Below are 22,673 nucleotides of genomic sequence, written 5' to 3'. Positions count from 1 at the left end.
AGTTATAGGAATAACAACATTATTTATATTACCCGTATCGGGATCCTAGCTAGGATCCTGGGATAACACTGAATTCCCGAGTGAGAGTGGCCCTCGTGGCCTGGACAGGATCACTCATTCTGGTTGCAGACTGCATGGTAAGGACATCATCGTAATGATTCCCTTGAGACTTCGACACTTCAAAGTTCAGGTTCCTAGGTAGCAATGTAGTGAAGGATTCCACCGCCAAAGTTCAAGTTTTTAGGTAGCAATGGAGTGAATATTCCTTTGCCAGCTTCTTCCCTTGTGCCCAGATATCCTGGAGCTCCCTATGGTAGAGTTGTTGGTTTGCATCTAAGTCTCCAGGTGCTCCTTCATCTACACTAAAAAATCAAAAATATTGTCGTTAGACATAAGGACAGGTCTCGTGCTGGGAGACCCATGTCTTTGAACTAGCACACCATTCGAAGGCCTTGTTGTAGGAGAAAGCATGCTGCTTGATCCTCCAGAACCTGGGATGTTAACGCCGACGTTAGTCATCTTTCTTTGGAAAGGAAGCGAAGGAGGAACTGGTTGAGCAGCTCTAGAAACTATGGATCACATAGATGAAGATGTAGCTTTTGATTGAGACGCCATTTTTTAGTATAGCTTCGCAATGTAATGGTTTAGGATGAATTTGAGTATGAAAAACAACACTCTCCCCACTGTGGACGCCAAAGGATTTTGGCCAAAAATTACCTAAGCAACAATTGAACCATTTCGTTAAGTGAGGTAGTGTGCTTTTCAGTAATATGGTAAGCAATATAGTAAACAAGTGCGGTAAAAGTAAAGGTGAACACAATGATGCAGCGAGAAAAAACCTTAGATCTTGGTAAGAATCCTCAGAAAAAAAACCTCGGGAGGGGAAAACTAATCACCTGCTTCAATTTATTAATGTAAAAAGTAGGTTATATCTCGAGAACTGATGATGAACGATAGCTAGAGTACAAGTGTAGTGCAGTGGGTGAGGCAGATGTGTCTTATAACATTCACAATAGCCTCCTTATATAGAAAAAAAGAAAACAACTATAATTCCTATAAATCAGAGAACCCTAGACGCATTGATCATTTGACGACATAATCTTCATCCCACGTATATTTAAGTTGTTTCTTTGAGCTTTCAGGTAGAACTAGTCATCTAGCCATTATATCTTTGAGTAGCCTACAAGCATAGCATGAATAAAACAAATATAGTCGGTTATTTCAGGATCCTGCAGGTAGCTAGGAATCCTAGCTATCGATATAATAGTCAGGATCATGCTAGGGAAAAAATGACCCCTAATAATATTCCATTTACATACAAATCTAACTCAATCATATTTATACACACCAAATATAAAACAAGTTTATAAAATATTGAATAGATGAAACCTATAACATATAATGAGATAGAGTTATAAAATATTCCTAAACTTTAAAGTAATCATGCTTGGTCCCTTGATTTCAGCTGGATCTTACTTAATCATGTCATAACTCACACAAATAGATGTGTCGACAAGGGAGTTAATGACGGGTTGCTATATTTAGAAAGATGACCGTTTGTTAAAGGGGGAATCAATAACAAACATACGGTTGCTAAATCAGTATTCAAAGGTAATCAACAAGAACAAGATTCACTCAAAATATTTCCATTTATATATTATCAATCATTAAAAGTGGATAATCGATTTAGGGTTTCTTGAAGGTTTATCCGTACTAAGACAGCCGTCACACACACAATATTCTTTTCTTAATAAATGTGTCTGTCTGCCTTGTCCGTCTTGGGCGGCTTGCCCTAAAACATTCTATTTATAGACTTGCTACCCTAGGACAGCTGTCATTCCTTCTAGAAACCCCAAACGTAAATACATATTCAAATTACATAATCAGGAGATATTCTAAGTGTAAAACAAGTCTTCCGGGTTGGCTTTGCATCAATCTTCATTCTCCGAGTAGGCTATGTACTCTGCCATCCTTCACAAGTTGGTAACATAGAAGTGTGCCCGAGATCAGTTTCCGGGTAGACTTTACATGATGAGTATTTTACCAAGTAAAATACTCACCGGGTAGACTCCAGTCTTCTTGACTTTGCCAGTCTTTGCCCGACAAACCCTTACGAGCAACCTTGTTCTTCAATGGTCCATTTCAACTCCTTGTTATTAAATAACTTTTTAGCAAAGTGTACTCGGGAGTACAGTTCCTTGCTTGAGTTGAACCTTTCCCGATATTACTTAAAGATATTCATTTCAATCATCAAGCTTGTTTGGACCACTATTATTAATGAATACCTTGCCCGGTTTTCCAATCACTTGGCAAAAGTTTACTCGGAAGTGAACTTTACTTGGCTATGAAGAACACATTTGCTTGATAAAGTGAACCTTGCTCGGATTTATATAAACTAGTGAACCTTGCCCGGTAATACACTAATTTGCAAACCCTGCTCGGATATCCACTAAAGAAGACTTCTTGAAGATACCTTACCCGATAGACAAAATATCGTACTCGGCTAAGTAAAAGCTTGCTCGGAGGTATAAGGTGTGTCCGGATCCATACTTAGCAAATTCTGAGGAGGTTGAGAAGATTCCAATCTTCCATATATCTCACTTTGGTCAAATCTTTGACTCAACAATCTCCCCCCTAGATTGGAACACCTCAGCTGACCCAAAACATTTCTAAGGTTATTTACATTTAATCAAAATACACATCAAATTAAAAGTCAAATTACATATTCAAATAACATAAAAAGATTACATAATCAAAAGTTGTCCGAAGACATTACAAAACAAAGCCTATTCTATTCATCTTGTCTCTTCCTTGCATTATGAACGGCTTGTCTTCGATTGACTATTTCTGATGCAGCTTTCATTTTAAAGATATTAAGGATTCGGTAGTGAGTATGACTTTCTGGAATAACCAAATCCCTTATATCCATTAGATCCTCAACATGCAGATAAGTCAAATCTTCATCTTTCTTGATAATCCCCATTATTTTTCCATCCGAGTTTCTCAGCAAGTAATGGTGATTATTTTCTTTGTACTCTAGTTCAGTTATAACGCCATTTCTTTGTACTGTGTAGTTGGGGAGTATCATTCTTCTTCCTAAGCCTATGCATGTGTTCATATTTGACAATGGATTCATTCCTGTGATATTCATCATAAAGTCTCTTTCAGCAATGTCCATTCTTTTCAATTTTTCTGTCCTCTTTGACCTGAGAAGTTGAATCATTCTCCAACTTCTCTTTTCCTTTAAGAACTTGAATCCCTTGTCAGCTTCGTCTCTCAAAAACTTTGACAGATCATTCATCTGCCTTCCAGCCATCTTGTTTCTATTTCTGTAATCATACAAATTAAGATTGACCATTCTTTCGAGTTGTTCTTTATTATATTCACGAAAGTCACTTCTTACAACAATTTCTCTCAATTGCCTACTTTCTATAATCACCTTCAAGGACTCAGTGTAACACCCCGTAACCGCAGCGGAAACGTAAACGGGATGCAACAGACACCTCTGATATCAACCACATTGTTTATATAGAAAACTGAATACATTAATATACTTCAAATTACATTATCTCATATTTCATTACCGTCTAGGTGATACACACATCATACAATACGATACATAATTCTATTTATTATAATGTATCCTAACATCCCGCACGCAAATCATACACACATCAAGCACTTAGCACGTAAGCAATCACTTCATCTTAATTGTACCTGAAAAGCATGTGAGAAAACGGGTCAACTACGAATAGTTGGTGAGTTTCACAATTCGAGTAAACCATGATAAATCATTATCAAAATAAAATATTATCGATGTAATTATGCTGAGCCCACAAGTGAAACCTCTGACTATCACACACAACCCCCGTGGCATATCCCCCGCCAACGGCCCTGCCCCAAACCGCTATGTCTAACATTACATAGCAAAATAAATAACAACAAAATAGACATGTGCAACTGGCTGGGAAACATCAGCAAATCCATGCCGGACCAGTTGGGTTTGTCAGACCAATAGTACTATCCACACTCTACCGGCTTTCAGTTAATCACTCGTGTTGCGGGGCCTTACAATGTTAGCAACTCAGACAATTACCATCTTAGTACATTTCCGTACGATTCCCGTACAATAAAACATATATAAATACACGCAAATCCATGCGTTCAGTATGTACTTAAACATTTCAATAGCAACATGCTTCCGCCCCGAGAAAATATTTAAAAACAATTTAGAAAAGGGGCTCGTGAAACTCACCTTAGCACATGCAAGCAGGTACAACAGTCATTATTAGTTAACACGTCCAATCTGTAATATGATCCCTACGATCGTTATTATACAATTATAGTTTATATAATCTTTAACCGTATCAACCGGTACATCTGGGGACACTGTTAACCCAGTACTGTACCCATTCCGGGGGCAATGTTAACCCAGAAAAACTTCTAGGGACATCTGGGGACACTGTTAACCCAGTACTGTACCCATTCCGGGGGCAATGTTAACCCAGAAACACTTCTAGGGACATCTGGGGACACTGTTAACCCAGTACTGTACCCATTCCGGGGGCAATGTTAACCCAGAATCTTATGGCTTGATTGACGCCCATTTTCAATTTAACGCCCATCTTATGGCTTGATTGACGCCCATTTTCAATTTAACGCCCATTTTCAATTTAACGCCCATCTTATGGCTTGATTGACGCCCATTCTCGAATCGATTCAAATCTTATGGCTTGATTGACGCCCATTTTCAATTTAACAATTTGGTGATAATTACTTCACCCATAGAAAGCTTCAAGCTCTCGATGCTTCCTTCCCCGCCTTCCAATAATGGAAGTAGGATGACTATTTCGATCTGAGATCATTGAAAATGGTACTCCACGACGAGATACCATTTCACCATCAGGAATTTAGGCGAGAATTCATTGTGGTAATCGTCATGGATTGGGATAAAATGTGAGGATTGGTAAATCGATCCGCGATTACCCAATTTACATCATGCCTTTGATATACCTTGGGAATTTGCGACCCAAAATCCATTGTAATTTATTCCCACTATCATTGGCGAATTTTCTGTCGTTGTGGCATTCCCTAGGGTTTTCGGTGTGCAGCCTTATCTCTTGCATAACTTAGATATTTACCAACATACGTAACCATATCTTTCTCCAAACTCGGCCATTAACAAAATCCTTTCAGATATTCGTATCATCAATAGTCTAATCCGATCCCGGATGTATGGAATATTTCGATCTATGCGCTTCGTCCATGATTAATTCACGAAGGTCATGGAGGGTCGGGATCCAAACCCGATTTTTGAAGTAGAGAATTTCGTCCACGCGCTGTTCGAAATTCTTCTCATTGCCGTAAAGTTCCTCCTTTTCCAATTGTTCCTCCTTCAACGCCTCTCGTTGAGCGACTCGAATCAGGTCCGAAAGGTTAGACTAGACTATCATCCCCAGCCCTCGCACTCGCAATGGCTTAACCCGATCTTTCCTACTCAAGGCATCGGCTACGACGTTAGCCTTGCCGGGGTGATAACGGATGTCACAGTCATAATCGCTTAACAACTCGACCCATCTTCGTTGAATATGAGACTGCGGTCTCTTATCATCTATAAAATTTGTACATTTGCGTCGTACAAAGGATTATGAGTTGGGTAATGCTAAAAAAAATCCTTCAATAAACCGCTGATAGTCTCCGGCTAGTCCTAAAAATTGGCGCATTTCCTTTGGCGCCTTGGGATCTGCAATTTTAATGGTTTCTATCTCATTTAGATCTATGTGAAATCCTTATTGCTTTACAACATGACCAAGGGATTATGCTTTCTGTATTCAAAGTCACATTTCGAAAACTTCGCGTATAACTCCTCTTGCTTTAACACTTCCACCATTTTCCTTAAACGTCGTTCGTGCTCTTCCTTCCGTTGCAAATATATCAAAATATCATCAATGAATGCTATGACAAATTTGTCAAAGTAAGGTTTACAGACTGATTCATGAGTTCCATGAATACTGCCTGCGCATTTGTTAACCCGAACGGCATGAATAAGAATTCATAATGGCCGTAACGAGTCCGGAACGCCATTGTTGCAACGTCCTCCTCTTGGATTTTTCATTTGGTGATAACTATATCTAAGATCATTTTTCTAAAAATAAATCGCCCCTTGCAGTTGGTTAAACAGATCATTTACTTCGAAGAAGTGAATATCTATTCTTAATCGTCACTTTATTCAATTCTCCCTAATCAATACATATTCTAACACTTCCGTCCTTCATTTCCCAAATAACAATGGTGCACCCCATGGTGACTAACTAGGTCGTATAAAACCTTATCCAATAATTCTTGCATTTCAGTTGGTGCAAGTCGGTAGGATGCTTTAGCAATAGGGCCAGCTTGAGGTATTAAATCGATTCTGAATTCGACCTGTCGGGTTGGCGGTAATCCACGAAGTTCTTCTGGGAAAACTTGTGGAAATTTGCGTACCACCGGGATATCATCTATATGTTTTCTTTTAAATCACACACTTTTCTCTGTATCTAATCGCTTCATCGTCCGAAAGAGAGCTTCTAATCATCTTTTTTTCATATTTGATTTCAACTTCATGTTGAGCTAGCCAATCCATGTTAACTATTACGTCAAAACTTCTTAACTTTACTGGTCGTAGGTCAATAAGGAAAGGTTAATCGTTCAGAATAATAGGACAATTCCGAACAATTTAGTTAACCAATAGGGATTTACCGTTAGCGATTCTACAGTATAGGGTTCTATTGTTTCACTAATCGGTATCTTTCCAAAGGGTAGGAGGTTAACAGAAACTAACTTCTATCGGCGACCGTAAAAATATCACTGAAGCCTATTGATTTAAGACTACAACATACTTAATACCGCCTTTGGATCATGACGTGCTTTATTCGAACTACTCACAAAAGCACGGCTCCTTGCTTGATCAGAGGTTGATGCTTGTCATGAGGTTCATCTTCCAATGACATCTTGGTTCAACTTTGGGCAATTTCTCTTGAAACGTTCTGTACTGCCACATTCATAGTAAGTACAACCATTTGGCATAATTTGATTTCTTTGGATGGATTGTTATTGAAGCTGTTGGGTTCGGAGTGGTTGTACACAAATGGGTTGGGGTTGCCGGTTCACATGGCTTCAATTGGTTCTACAATTAGGGCATTACGTCCATCTTTACCACACCTGTGGCCTACTATCACTCGACATTCTTCTTCCTGCCGATAACCATATTTTCCACATTTAGGGAAGGACCCTTCATGCGGTTCATGTTTTCACACCAGAACTAGTCTTTAGTATGATTCTGGGTTGTAGGACATACCTACTTATTCAAAAGTCTATCTTGCACTATACCTTTATCATTTCTCTTCTTTAACACTCGACGTCTCACTTAACGTCCTTCCATTCCGCTTCCCATAGAGTCAAATATATCAATGCTGGCTTGTGACACAACCCTTCCAAAGGTTGTATATTTTACAGGATTGACTATACTCCTTATCGATGGAGTTAGTCCCCAATATAGCACTCACTTCGCTTAGTTTCAGGAGTAATTAGCCATGTTACCAGACATGACAATTCCTTCAAACGATTAGCGTGTTCTAAGGGATCAGCACACAACATTTCTATCTTCCATAGCTCAGTTTCCAATCTCTGAACTTAATTACTCGAATAAAAGTGCTCTAGCACAAGAATTTTAAATTCTGACCATATCATCTGAGTAATAATTTTCTAACTATAATTTTGTACCATCGTGTTCCATCACGATACAACATAATCTACCAACACATCTGTAGCATATTTCACTACACAATGTTCTAGACTCTTACCAATATCCTTAACCATTTCGATCTTTTCTATCCACTCGCTAATCTATTCCTCCCTTTACCATCAGTAAACTATTTATAATTTCCTTAACACAACCAACAAACATATCCTTCATACCGGATCTAATTCATTACGACTACTATTCATGCTTAGTTTATAACTAATACTTGTAGTCATAATAGTATTCGGTGGAACATTATCATTCTTAGTAATAACACTAAGAATTGAAATATTCATAATCATGTGATTGCTCGATCTATAATTCTGCGATCACAATTGCATCAACACTAGCAGTGATCTGTGATACGACATTCGGTATCATCATCTTCTATCTTTGAGCAATCAACTGAATCATATCAATCTCCATCATTGGAGTTACTCTTTTTATGTCATTCTGCCGTACCCATCCCGTACGCATTAATCAATACTAATCTCACCGTATAACTCGTTACCAGCTCAATCATAACAGCATGTACACATACACACCAAATATTATAACACATATTACACATACCAGTATCTAGTATATATGTCCCACAAATATAATAACATAGGGACTTAACCTGACATCAGTTAACGTTTAAATATGTTTCATAACCCTTGTCACCAACTGACATATAGATCTTTCTCAGTAAGAATTAATGTTTTAATATGCTTGATTTCAATATCCTTCTGCATGTCAGCATAACCGATACATGCTCACCGTGAGCACCAAACGATTACGTACCACGGAGTTATAATATCCGTGTCTATTCGTATATCCGGCATACACGGTATACCACCTACGAACGAATAACCAACTATGCTATAATGATTCCAACACCTCTTTGTGTATGGGTAATCATTCTATTCGAGTATACATGGGTATAGGCATCTAACGGATGTAAGGATAACATCGGGAGTTGCAAGGTTCAAGGTAATCGCGCAACCCATGTTGCCTTCAAATATTATCAATTACTATTATGGGAAACTCTATCACTTGCTCAGTCAATGTCCTCAGGCGTTCTAGGTTTGCTAAAATCGGTAATTCTCGATCTGGAGGTGGTATGTCTCATATGTTTGAGAGTGAGAAATACATATATATATTTCCATATATTATTTTTATCTGCTCATTTATTATCAAATTTATGTTTACTATTATTATTATTTTATTTTATTTTATTTTATTTTATTTATTTATTTATTTATTTACCTTAATGGAATAAGAATGGGTTCAGGTACAAGCCCATCCGTACATGAGGGTCGGTGGTTCGGGTGAACATATGGGGTTATTAGGATATACGGTACCGGTGTTGGTAGGGTAAGGGATTTATCAATTTTTTTTTTGGTTGGGAGTGACGGTTACTAGATATTTCTGGTTAATGTCAAACGGGAGATCTAACTTGGTACTATCATAACTATGGCCCGATAAGTCAGACTTATCATCAACCGATGCTCTAGAAATTTCAGCATCCTCGGTACTTTTATTATTTCATCCCCCGGTTCCTTATTCGGGTCCTATTTCTCAATACATGTACCCACAAGATATGTACATATATATATGTATACACATTGACACGTATAAATAATATTATATACTTTACACATATGTTGCCATTTTTACCTATTAATGTACCCCGTGACTTCCCGTGAATTTCCTCGTGCGGACAAGTCTGTTATTATGTTCCGGACCATAATAACTCACTTGTCCATCCAAGTTCATGCAGATCTCGTCACTATATATTATTAGTTGATATTCAGATCCTATAATACTTGAGCTACTGGTTATATTTTAGGTATCTTTTAAAGACATCCTAATTCTTTATAACCAATGGCTCTGATACCAAGTTCTGTAACACCCCGTAACCGCAGCGGAAACGTAAACGGGATGCAACAGACACCTCTGATATCAACCACATTGTTTATAAAGAAAACTGAATACATTAATATACTTCAAATTACATTATCTCATATTTCATTACCGTCTAGGTGATACACACATCATACAATACGATACATAATTCTATTTATTATAATGTATCCTAACATCCTGCACGCAAATCTTACACACATCAAGCACTTAGCACGTAAGCAATCACTTCATCTTAATTGTACCTGAAAAGCATGTGAGAAAACGGGTCAACTACGAATAGTTGGTGAGTTTCACAATTCGAGTAAACCATGATAAATCATTATCAAAATATAATATTATCGATGTAATTATGCTGAGCCCACAAGTGAAACCTCTGACTATCACACACAACCCCCGTGGCATATCCCCCGCCCACGGACCTGCCCCAAACTGCTATGTCTAACATTACATAGCAAAATAAATAACAACAAAATAGACATGTGCAACTGGCTGGGAAACATCAGCAAATCCATGCCGGACCAGTTGGGTTTGTCAGACCAATAGTACTATCCACACTCTACCGGCTTTCAGTTAATCACTCGTGTTCCGGGGCCTTAGAATGTTAGCAACTCAAACAATTACCATCTTAGTACATTTCCGTACGATTCCCGTACAATAAAAAATATATAAATCCACGCAAATCCATGCGTTCAGTATGTACTTAAACATTTCAGTAGCAACATGCTTCCGCCCCGAGAAAATATTTAAAAACAATTCAGAAAAGGGGCTCGTGAAACTCACCTTAGCACATGCAAGCAGGTACAACAGTCATTATTAGTTAACACGTCCAATCTGTAATATGATCCCTACGATCGTTATTATACAATTATAGTGTATATAATCTTTAACCGTATCAACCGGTACATCTGGGGACACTGTTAACCCAGTACTGTACCCATTCCGGGGGCAATGTTAACCCAGAAAAACTTCTAGGGACATCTGGGGACACTGTTAACCCAGTACTGTACCCATTCCGGGGGCAATGTTAACCCAGAAACACTTCTAGGGACATCTGGGGACACTGTTAACCCAGTACTGTACCCATTCCGGGGGCAATGTTAACCCAGAAACACTTCTAGGGACATCTGGGGACACTGTTAACCCAGTACTGTACCCATTCCGGGGGCAATGTTAACCCAGAAACACTTCTTGGGACATCTGGGGACACTGTTAACCCAGTACTGTACCCATTCCGGGGGCAATGTTAACCCATAAACACTTCTACGGACTCAGATTGTGATATCGTTTAGAGTTCTATAGTCAAATTTACTATTAGTTTGTTTTCCCCGTTTTGCGTGCCTAGCACGGTTATCCGTTTTTACGTTTCAAAAATGAGTTTGGTCACATACGTCCCGAAAATAGTGGTTGACTGATAATTTATTTAAAGTTGTGAAATTAGAGCTCGGTTTAGACGCCCCGTTTGGCCGTGGGACCCGTTTCCGTCTTTAGTGCACCGGAAACTGTTAAATCGGGTAAAATTACTCAAATCATCCGAATTATTTTCGGATGATTCATTTTTACTTGTTTAACTCAATTATATGAAAATAGTTCATTTATAGGGTTTTTATACACCAGTCAGCTCGCTTAGGCGAACTTTACCGGTTTACGCGTTTTAAGCTTTAAAAGTTTGTTTTTGCACAAATAATTATCCGTTTAATCTCGAATCTTGAAATTTTGCACAAATCACTTTTTGACAGTGGGGAATTTTATAAAAATATTTTCAGAATTAATTTTTATATTTAAAATTTATTTATCTGTTTTTAAACACCATTTAAACACTAAATATGTCGTAAATACCAAACGAACTTAGAAAAATCCCAAATTTTTCCTGGATGTCCCCTGCCATACACATAGTCCCCTGTAATTTTTCCAAAACCAAAATCTCTTTTTACATGCCATTTTCACTTAAACCGAGCTAGAAAGCCCTAGAACTTGTTTAACCGGAAAGCCTACTTAGACTTCTCCAACTGACCTAAAATATTTTGTGTGACTTGTACACGTTATAAAAAGCTTATCTGGAATTTTCCAAAATTTTTCATGATATTTAACTATTTTTCACCATTTTTAGCCAAAACCGAGCATTAAATTCACCAAATATTCATCCTTTGTCAAAATATTACCAAAACTTCACAAAACTCATATTTTCATGTGTAGATCATCCCTGTAAAATTTCATGACCTAACTCTAAACCTACCACAATCTGTCCAAAAATCCATAACCGAACATAAACCGAATATACCTTTTGTTTTCCGCCACTACAAGCTACAAACTCGTCTTTCCGCCTTATCTACCACTAAATACAGAACCTAAAACCAACATACCACAATACCAAGCAAGTTACACTCACGATCAAGCCTCTTACACTATAGTTTCTGTTATTGTTTCAAAACTAAAGTTTACACCGTAAAAATTCGTTTTTGGTTCGTTTAACTCCTTTCTCGGACCAAGATCCCTTTTATAAGCCGTATACATCACTTGATCATGCAAGAATCGGTTTTCATCTTTGAAACCTCATTTTCTTGCAAATAAACTCAAGAAACGAAGATGGAAACGTAAATAACTCGACTTTTTACCTCGGTTTTCTTGCAAAAATCTCGATTTTTAGTTGATATTGTGGAGAGAAAATGAAGATCTTGCTATGGTTGTAAACAAAAAAAGAAATGAGAGGCAATGGGATCCTTCCCTATGCCGATCGGAATATGAGGGGGGGTGGGGTGGGACCCACCTCTCCATTTCTAGCCACATGTTTGGATTCTCGAAATCCGGATAATGTTTTGGATAATCTGGTTCAGTTCGTTTTTCGGTTAAATGTTTAATTCGGCTTAAAACGAGGCTAAAACGGTCGTTTTTCGGCTTAAAAATGAAATTTATATAAAACCGATTTAAAAACTTTAAAAACATAAACCATGGCATTTATTATCTTAGAACATCATATTATTAATAATCGCGCATCTTTTTCGGCTTGATTGATCTTCTCTTGCTCGGTTTGGTATTAAAAGTTTCGTTTAACGTACCGAAGTACCATTAAATCGAAAATTCTTTTTCTGAGCTTTAATTCACTTATCCCGAAGCTTTAATACTTCGTAAATATCACTAAATATCATATTTCTCGTCTATAATGTAATCCTCGATTCGTTCGGATTTCAATAACTATCGATCGATTAATCGCATATTCAATGCGATGAATTGTATATTCACGTACAATCGATACAGTGAACCATGTATTCTCGTATAATTACTATTGTAATTCATGTCCCCGACATTAAATATAACGTAACTATTGTCTACCGGTTAGGGTATACCTGATTTAGTCGGAATCGTTACACTCGGTAACAGAATCAAAGTAGATTTCTCATGGAAGATCCACATCAGATTGTGGTCTTATTGTTCTTTGTTGTGCAGAACTACTTGATTCACCTCTTCCTCCTTGTGGATGTCTTCTGGAGATTGGAGGCCTAAAAGGAATAGACTTCATTGGTTTTCCAGGCCTTAAGTTGAAAACTTTAATGTATATTGCCTCTACCATTTCCGTTGGAAGGTTGGCAAGATCAACAATGTCTAGTCCTGCTAGTTCTTTAAGATCAAGCAACATTTTTGCCATACCAGGTCTGTCTGACAATCTAGCAGGTACAAATTTTCCATCCAAAAAGCTTCTAGGGTTTTCTCCTTCCCTTAGAGCTTTCTCCCACTCTGCTTTTTGAATATAGAAAAGGTTCTTTAAATCCTCCTTTTCCAAGACATTAAAGTCTGCTTCACTCATTCCCCTTTGATTGATCATTATGTTCCTCAGAATTTTGATCATCTCTTCATTCTCCAAAGGAACAATGGGTTCATCTTCAGGTTCAGGCTTCACTTCTTGTGGGGTAGGAGTTTCAACTAATCTGACCTTTTCTTTTAATTTCTCCCTCATGGTCTGAATTCTTCTTTGCTTGAGGTTCATCAATTGGTTCAGACTGTTTGGTAGAGTTCTCAGTTTGGACCCTCTTTAGTTTTTCTTTTCTTTTTCAGTTTGTTGTACTGGTCCAACACTGATTCTTTAGATAGGTTCTCAACAATTTCAGGCTTCAAACCTCTCTCTAGAAAGTATCCACACATACCTCCATACTTTTTCTTCAAAGGTTCAATCTTTTCAAGTTTCTCATTTTCTCTTACACACTTCTCAATCACTTTTTCTCTTTCACTGTTATACAGATCTTGGAGTTGGTCAAAGTTGAAGTTAGACAGATCTTTCTCTGAATAATTATGTATTCTAAGATATTGTAACGATCCCGGAAAATTCAGGTATACCCTAGCCGGTATATACCATTTATGTGTTATTTGACAATGAATATATGAATTACAATGCGTTTTATACGAGTATGTATGATTCACGGTAAGGATTATACTCGATTATACAGTCAATCGTATTGGAAATACGATTAACCGATTAACAGTTATTGAAGCCCGAACGAATCGAGGATACATTATAGACGAGATACATAATATTTTGTGATGTTTACGAAGTGTTAAAGCTTCGGGATAAGTGAATTAAAGCACAGAAAAGGAAATTTCGATTAATAGTACGTCGGTACGTTAAACGAAACCTTTAATACCAAACCAAGCAAGAGACGATCGATCAAGCCGAAAAAGATGCGCGATTATCAACAATATGATGTTCTAAGATAACAAATGCCATGGTTTAAGTTCTTAAAGTTTTATAAATTGGTTTTATATAAATTTCATTTTTAAGCCGAAAAACGACCGTTTTAGCCTCGTTTTAAGCCGAATTAAACATTTAACCGAAAAACGAACTGAACCAGATTATCCAAAACGTTATTCAGATTCCGGAAATCCAAATGAATGGCCAAGAATGGAGAGGTGGGTCCCACCCCACCCTCTCCTTGACTCCGATCGGGTTAAAGGGTGTTATCCCTTTACCCTTGTTATTTTTTTTACAAAAACACTCCATGATCTCCATCTCCTCTCCACCTTAAGATCCAAAATTCCAAAGTTTTAGCAAGAACAACGAGGTAAAAACCGAGTTAATTACGTGTTCACCTTCCTTTCTCGAGTTTAACTACAAGAAAATGACGTTTCAAGTGAAAAAAAAGGGTGAAAACCCGAGATGAAACCGATTCTTGCATGATCAAGTGATGTATACGGGTTATACAAGGGATCTTGGTCCAAGAAAGGAGTTAAACGAACCAAAAACGAATTTTTACGGTTAAATCTTTGTTTTGAAGTCATAACCGAAACCATGAAAGAAATGGCTTGATTGTGGGTGTAACTTGCTTGGTGTGGTGTTATTGTGCTTGTAGGTGTTGTATCTAGTTGATAGCAAAGGATAGAAAGCAAGATTCTTGCGATTTGAAGCTAGAAACTCAAGGTAGTTCGGTTTTTGTATGTTGTTGTGTTTTGGGACAGATTGTGATACGTGTAGAGTTAGGTCATGAAATTTTACAGAGGTGTTAGATGTATGAAAATATGAGTTCTGTAAATTTTTGGTAATTTTTGGACAGAGGATGAATATTTGGTGAATTTAATGCTCGGTTTTGGCCAAAAATGGTGAAAAATAGTTAAATATCATGAAAAATTCTGGAAAATTACAGATAATCTCTTTATAACATGTGTAAGTCACACACAAAATTTTAAGTCTGTTGGAGTAGTCTAAGTAGGCTTTTCAGTTAAACGAGTACTAGGGTTTTCTAGCTCGGTTTTAGTGAAAGTGGCATGTAAAATGAGATTTTGGTTCTGGAAAAATAGCAGGGGACTATGTGGATGGCAGGGGTCATCCAGGAAAAATTTGGGATTTTTCTAAGGTCGTTTAGTATTTACGACATATTTTGTATTTAAATGGTGTTTAAAAATAGATAAATAAATTTTAAATATAAAAATTAATTCTGGAAATATTTTTATAAAATTCCCCACTGTCAAAAAGTGATTTGTGCAAACTTTCAAGATCCGAGTCTAAACGGATAATTATTTGCTAAAAAGAAAATAAAAACAAACTTTTAAAGCTTAAAACACGTAAACCGGTAAAGTTCGCATAAGCGAGCTGACTGGTGTATAAAAACCCTAAAAATGAACTATTATCATATAATTGAGTTAAATAAGTAAAAATGAATCATTCGAAAATAATTCGGATGATTTGAGTAATTTTTACCCGATTTAACAGTTTCCGGTGCATTAAAGACGGAAACGGGTCCCGCGGCCAATCGGGGCGTCTAAACCGAGCTCTAAATTCATGGCTTTAATTAAATTATCGGTCAACCACTATTTTCGGGTCGTGTGTGACCAAACTCATTTTTTGAAACGTAAAAACAGATAACCGTGCTAGGCACGCAAAACAAACTATTAGTAATTTTGACTGTTGAACTCTAAACGATATCACAATCTAAGTTCTGAGAAGTGTTTCTGGGTTAACATTGCCCCCGGAACGGTTACAGTACTGGGTTAACGGTGTCCCCAGATGTACCGGTTAACACGGTTAAAGTTATGTTAATAGTGATTGTATAGTAACGAACTTAGGGATCGTATTACAGATCCGGACTATTAGCTGGTGTACTGTGATACCTAATTGCCTACGATAAGGTGAGTTTCACGAGCCCCTTTTTCTGAATTGTTTTCAAATATTTTTCCGGGGCGGAAGCATGTTACTATTGAAATGTTTAAGTACATACTGAACGCATGGGTTTGCGTGTGTTTATAAATATATGATTGTACAAGAATCATATGGAATGGGTACAGTACTGGGTTAACGGTGTCCCCAGATGTCCTTAAAAGTGTTTCTGGGTTAACGTTGCCCCCAGAATGGGTACAGTACTGGGTTAACGGTGTCCCCAGATGTCCTTAAAAGTGTTTCTGGGTTAACGTTGCCCCCGGAATGAGTACAGTACTGGGTTAACAGTGTCCCCAAATAATATTATATTATGATATGGATTTATCATGGTTTATTCAAATTGTGAAACTCACCAACTATTCGTAGTTGACCCGTTTTCTTTACATGCTTTCTAGGTACTCCCAAACTGGAATAAGTGCTACATGCTTGATGATGCGTGCTTTTGTGGAAGCTTAGTGATCATTTTGTATTAAATATGTTAATGTACTATTGGTAAAACTTATGTGCTGTCGCCTAGACGATAACTAAACTCGGAACAATGTAATATGATGTGAATTAATGTAGTGGTGTTTTCTTTATAAGCAATACTGTTGATATCAGACGTGTCTGTTGCATCCCGTTTACGTTTCCGCTGCGGTTACGGGGTGTTACAGAACTTGGTATCAGAGCCATTGGTTATAAAGAATTAGGATGTCTTTAAAAGATACCTAAAATATAACCAGTAGCTCAAGTATTATAGGATCTGAATATCAACTAATAATTTATAGTGACGAGATCTGGATGAACTTGGATGGACAAGTGAGTTATTATGGTTCGGAACATAATAACAGACTTGTCCACACGAGGGAATTCAGGGGAAGTCACGGGGAACACTAATAGGTAAAACCGGCAACATATGTGTAAGTATATGATAATATTTTTATGTGGCAAAGTTGTATAAGTATGTGTATATTAATTGTGATTTACATCATGGAAGAACTATATGTTTGCTAACTTGTGAACAGGTAAGGATGTCGAGGTCTCGAAGTTTGTCCATGGAAGAGGACCCGGAGGAGGCCAGTTCCGGGAACTCTAGGAGTTTACGCTTAGCTTCCAGCACTGAGCCTACTGAGACTAGCCATAGGAGTGCTAGCTTGTCCTCCCCTGCTAGGTTTGCCAGATCCCCCACCCCACCCGCACCGCAGGTCGCCCCTACCCCTCCCAGACCCGGTCCCCGCCTCACGGCGCGGATCAGTATCCCATATGTCCCACCTACCTCTACCCCACCTAGACCCACTTACCACAGGGGCGAGTCCTCCCGCCTCCAGCCTGCGCCTGTGCCTCCACCCGTGTGGGGTACCCCCAGGCTGGAGAGGGATGAGCGTCCCTCCTCCGAGGCTGCATGGCTTCGAGTGCTCCACGAGCAGGTGGTTGATCACACCGTCGCCTTGACGGTGGGGATTCAGAGGAGGAATCACTTGGCGGACTGCGTACTGGACAGCCAGTACGCGATTGGCCAGCTGAGGAGGGAGGGTGCATACTCCCAGTGGATGATTGACCGGATGGAGACACGGATCCGGGGTTTGATGGCGGTGTTAGTGGTGATGGTGGCAGTGATGGTGTGGTTGGTATACCACCATGTTTAGATCATGTTAGGGTGGTAGTAGTCAGGGTCCGCTTTTTGATACTCTTGTAAGCAGTTAGTGGCGATGCTAACATAGAGTGAATCTTGGGTAGTTATAGTACAGCCACTAGCCCATAGGGGGTCTCTTTTTGGGAATACCATTGTAGATACTTTTGGTGTATCATTCAAGCACTGACTCATAGAGGGTTATGTCGAAATGATGCCGATGTAGGACTGATGTATGAAAACTTAATCTATGGGCTGATGTTTATGTAATGTGTACTAATGTTTATGTAATATGTACTGATGTTTATTAATGAATGGAATATGTGTTGTGTATCGAGATTGGAATTTGTATTAATTATATGTATTTTTCTTAATGTTGTGTAGAATGGCACCAAAACGATCAGCTCAAATGTCAGAAGTGGATGTGAGCCGTCTGATTGCTCGTCAGTTAGAGGCGGCGATACCGGATATAGTATCGCGCATCGCCGCCAGTATTAATAATACGACCAATCCAGCCCCTGCGAGCAATCAAACGACCACCAATAATGATGGGGGACAAAATGTTAATCCTCCACAAAACGATAACCCCATTCCGAGTAATGACGCACCGCCTAGGGTGGTCGTTACAGACAGTAATGGTCCTATATCTAGTGTAGAAACGAACCGCACTTAGCCGACTCCTGCCGCAAAGGGGTGTTCAATCAAAGATTTTATGTTGTGCAAGCCCCTAGAATTTAGCGGGTCAGAGGGACCAAATGGGTTGGTTAAGTGGATTTAGAAAATAGAGTCGGTTGTGAACATCAGTAACTGCCCTGAGGATTATGTTGTTAAGTATGCTACCTACACGTTCACGGACCATGCCTTGACATGGTGGAACACAATAGTGCAGACTCGCGGTCAAGCAGCGACAAACCGCATGACCTAGGAAGAACTCAAGGCCCTTGTGCTGGAAAATTTCTGCCCGAAAAACGAACTGCAGAAGTTAGAAAACGAATTGTGGAACCTGGAGATGCAGGGGGCAGACCACTTGGGTTATACGAACCGATTTAATGAGTTGTCACGATTGGTGCCATGGTTGGTCACCCCAGAGTCAAAGAGGGTTGAGAGTTATATATGGGGACTAACTCCAGTAGTAAGGAGTATAGTCAACGCTGGGGGACACCAGACGTTTGAGGGTGCGGTGACACAAGCTGGTATCGTCACATACGATTTCGTAAGGAGTGGGTAACTGAAGGTGGCAGGAGAGTCCGCTGGGGGAAAACGAGGTACGTATGACAATAGGATCCAGGAGAAGCAACAAAACAAACGTGCTCGGCCCGCTGCCCAGAACTACGCCATGACTAGTTCAGGCGTAAGGCAGGAACCGCAGACAAGGACGTTTCCTAGGTGTGGAAAATGCGGTTACCAGCATGGTGGCGAGTGTAGGGGGTAGTGTGCCATCGGTGTGGCAAGGATGGGCACTACGCACCGAGATGTAGGGCAAACCTGAACAATCTGAACCGACAACCGCAACCTATCCGTGCGCAGCCATTTAGGACCCAACCAGCCCGACAACAAAACCCACAAGGAAACCAAATGATGACCACCAGCCGTGCTTGCTTTGAATGCGCGGCACAGATCACTTCAAGAGATACTGTCCTAAACTGAACCAAGGAGGAATTGGGAGGCAAAACGTGGGTCAGGCATCGTCGTCCAATCCGGCGAGAGGCCGAGCATTCGTGATGGGGGCGAACGAAGCACGCCAGGACCCCAGTGTAGTGACAGGTACATTCCTCGTCTCTGATCATTACGCTTCTGTATTATTTGACACAGGCGCCGATAGAAGTTTTGTCTCTGTTAATTTCCTATCGATAGCAAACCTTCCGATTAGTGAAACCATAAAACCTTACACCGTAGAAGTCGCTAACGGTAAAACCATGACAGTTAATCTGATAGTTTGGAATTGCCCTTTTATTCTGAATGATCAATCCTTCCTGATTGACTTATTACCGGGAGAATTAGGTAGTTTTGACATGATAGTGGGAATGGATTGGTTAGCACGTAACAAAGCGGAAATAAACTGTGAAAAGAAAATCGTCAAGATCCGAGTGTCGGATGACGAAGAGGTGTTAGTGCAAGGAGAGAAGTCAGGCACAATGATACCATTTATATCCCACCTCAAGGTGTTAAAATACATACGCCAGGGATGCGTGGCGTATCTAGCAAACTTGATGGCCACAGATTCCGAGGAGAAACGGGTGGATGATATCCCGGTGGTACGCGAATTTCCACAAGTTTTCCCAGAAGAACTTCCTGGATTGCCGCCAACCCGACAGGTCGAATTCAGAATCGATTTAATACCTCAAGCTAGCCCTGTTGCTAAGGCACCCTACCGACTTGCACCGTCCGAGATGCAAGAATTATCTAATCAGTTGCAAGAATTGATGGATAAAGGATTCATATGTCCTAGTCATTCCCCGTGGGGTGCACCGGTATTATTCGTGAAAAAGAAGGACGGGAGCCTTAGAATGTGCATTGATTACAGGGAGTTGAACAAGTTAACCATTAAAAATAGGTACCCTCTTCCCCGAATTGATGATCTGTTTGACCAGCTGCAAGGTGCGAGCTATTTTTCAAAAATCGATCTTAGATCGGGATACCATCAGGTTAGAATTCAGGAAGAGGATATCCCAAAAACCGCATTCCGGACACGCTACGGCCATTACGAGTTCTTAGTTATGCCTTTCGGGCTAACAAATGCGCCGGCAGTGTTCATGGACCTCATGAATCGAGTCTGTAAACCCTAACTCGACAAATTCGTCATCGTGTTTATTGAAGATATTCTGATTTACTCGAAATGTAAATAAGAGCACGAGCAACACTTATGAATAATTTTAGAACTTTTGAATCAGGAGAAGTTGTATGCAAAATTCTCCAAGTGTAACTTCTGGTTACAAGAAGTGCAATTCCTCGGTCACGTTGTAAACCATCAAGGAATACACGTTGATCCGAGTAAGATCGAAGCAATTAAGAATTGGCAAGCGCCTAAAACGCCAAAAGAAATCCGCCAATTCTTAGGCTTAGCTAGATATTATCGTCGATTCATAGAGAACTTTTCCAGCATCGCCCAACCTTTAACTCTTCTGACTCAAAAGGATCGAAAGTATGAATGGGGAGAAGAGCAGGAGACGGCGTTTCAAACGTTAAAGCAAAAATTGTGCCAAGCGCCGATTTTAAGTCTTCCCGATGGAAACGATGGTTTTGTCGCGTATTGTGACGCATCGCGTAGAGGGTTAGGATGCGTGTTGATGCAGAATAATAAGGTTATAGCCTATGCTTCCCGACAGTTAAAAGTACACGAGAAAAATTACACTACTCACGACTTAGAACTGGGAGCGGTTATCTTCGCACTTAAAATCTGGAGACATTATCTCTACGGTACAAAGTGCACCATCTTCACCGATCATAAGAGTTTGCAGCACATATTCGATCAGAAAGAACTGAATATGAGGCAACGAAGATGGGTCGAGTTGTTAAGCGATTATGACTGTGACATCCGTTATCACCCCGGCAAGGCTAACGTCGTAGCTGATGCTTTGAGTAGGAAAGATCGGGTTAAGCCATTGCGAGTGCGAGCGCTAGGGATGATAGTCCAGTCGAACCTTTCGGACCTGATTCGAGTCACTCAACAGGAGGCGTTGAGAAAGGAACAATTGGAAAAGGAGGGACTTTACAGTAATGAGAAGAATTTCGAACATCGTGTGGACGAAATTCTCTATTTCAAAAATCGGATTTGGATCCCGACCCTCCATGACCTTCGTGAATTAATCATGGACGAAGCGCATAGATTGAAATATTCCATACATCCGGGATCGGATAAGATGTACAAGGATGTGAAGGAGTTCTAAGTGGTGGCCGGGTATGAAAAAGGACATAGCAACGTATGTCAGTAAGTGCACGACTTGTGCGAGAGTTAAGGCGGAACACCAGAAACCCTCAGGTATGTTACAACAACCGGAAATTCCCGAATGGAAGTGGGAGCAAATCACGATGGATTTTGTGACACATCTTCCTAAAACGTCCCGAGGGCATGATGCAATTTGGGTAATCGTGGATCGATTAACCAAATCGGCACATTTTATCCCGATTAGGAATAATTATAACACTGAGAGACTTGCACAGATTTATATAAATGAAATTGTGTCTCGTCATGGGATACCCATCTCAATCATCTCAGATCGGGATAGCCATTTCACCTCCAATATTTGGCAAGCTGTGCAAGAAGCGCTGGGAACGCGCATTGATCTAAGCACAACTTACCACCCTCAGACCGATGGTCAGTCTGAGAGGACCATCCAAACTATGGAGGATTTGCTTCGTGCATGCGTACTGGATTTTAAGGGAAATTGGGATCAACATCTCCCACTTGTTGAATTTTCCTATAATATCAGTCACCATAGCAGTATAAAGGCAGCGCCTTACGAAGCATTGTATGGTCGGAAGTGCCGATCACCACTTTGCTGGACTGAAGTGGGCGACACTCAGGTTATTAGATCGGACCTGGTACAGGAAACGACCAGCAAAATCCTTGAAATTAGGAGCAATCTAAAGGCCGCGCGGGATTGGCAGAAGAGTTATGCCGATACCCGTAGAAAACCGTTGTCGTTTGAGAAAGGTGATAAAGTGTATTTGAAAGTATCACCTTGGAAGGGTGTAGTCAGATTTGGAAAGGCAGGGAAATTAGCCCCGAGATATAT

Source organism: Bidens hawaiensis, unplaced genomic scaffold, assembly GCF_021521415.1.
Source record: "Bidens hawaiensis isolate Kalapana, Puna unplaced genomic scaffold, B.hawaiensis_p1.1 tig00035053_1, whole genome shotgun sequence".
NCBI classification, from domain to species: Eukaryota; Viridiplantae; Streptophyta; class Magnoliopsida; order Asterales; family Asteraceae; genus Bidens; species Bidens hawaiensis.
The sequence above is the reverse complement of the archived record's forward strand: the minus strand, read 5'-3'. Positions refer to the sequence as shown.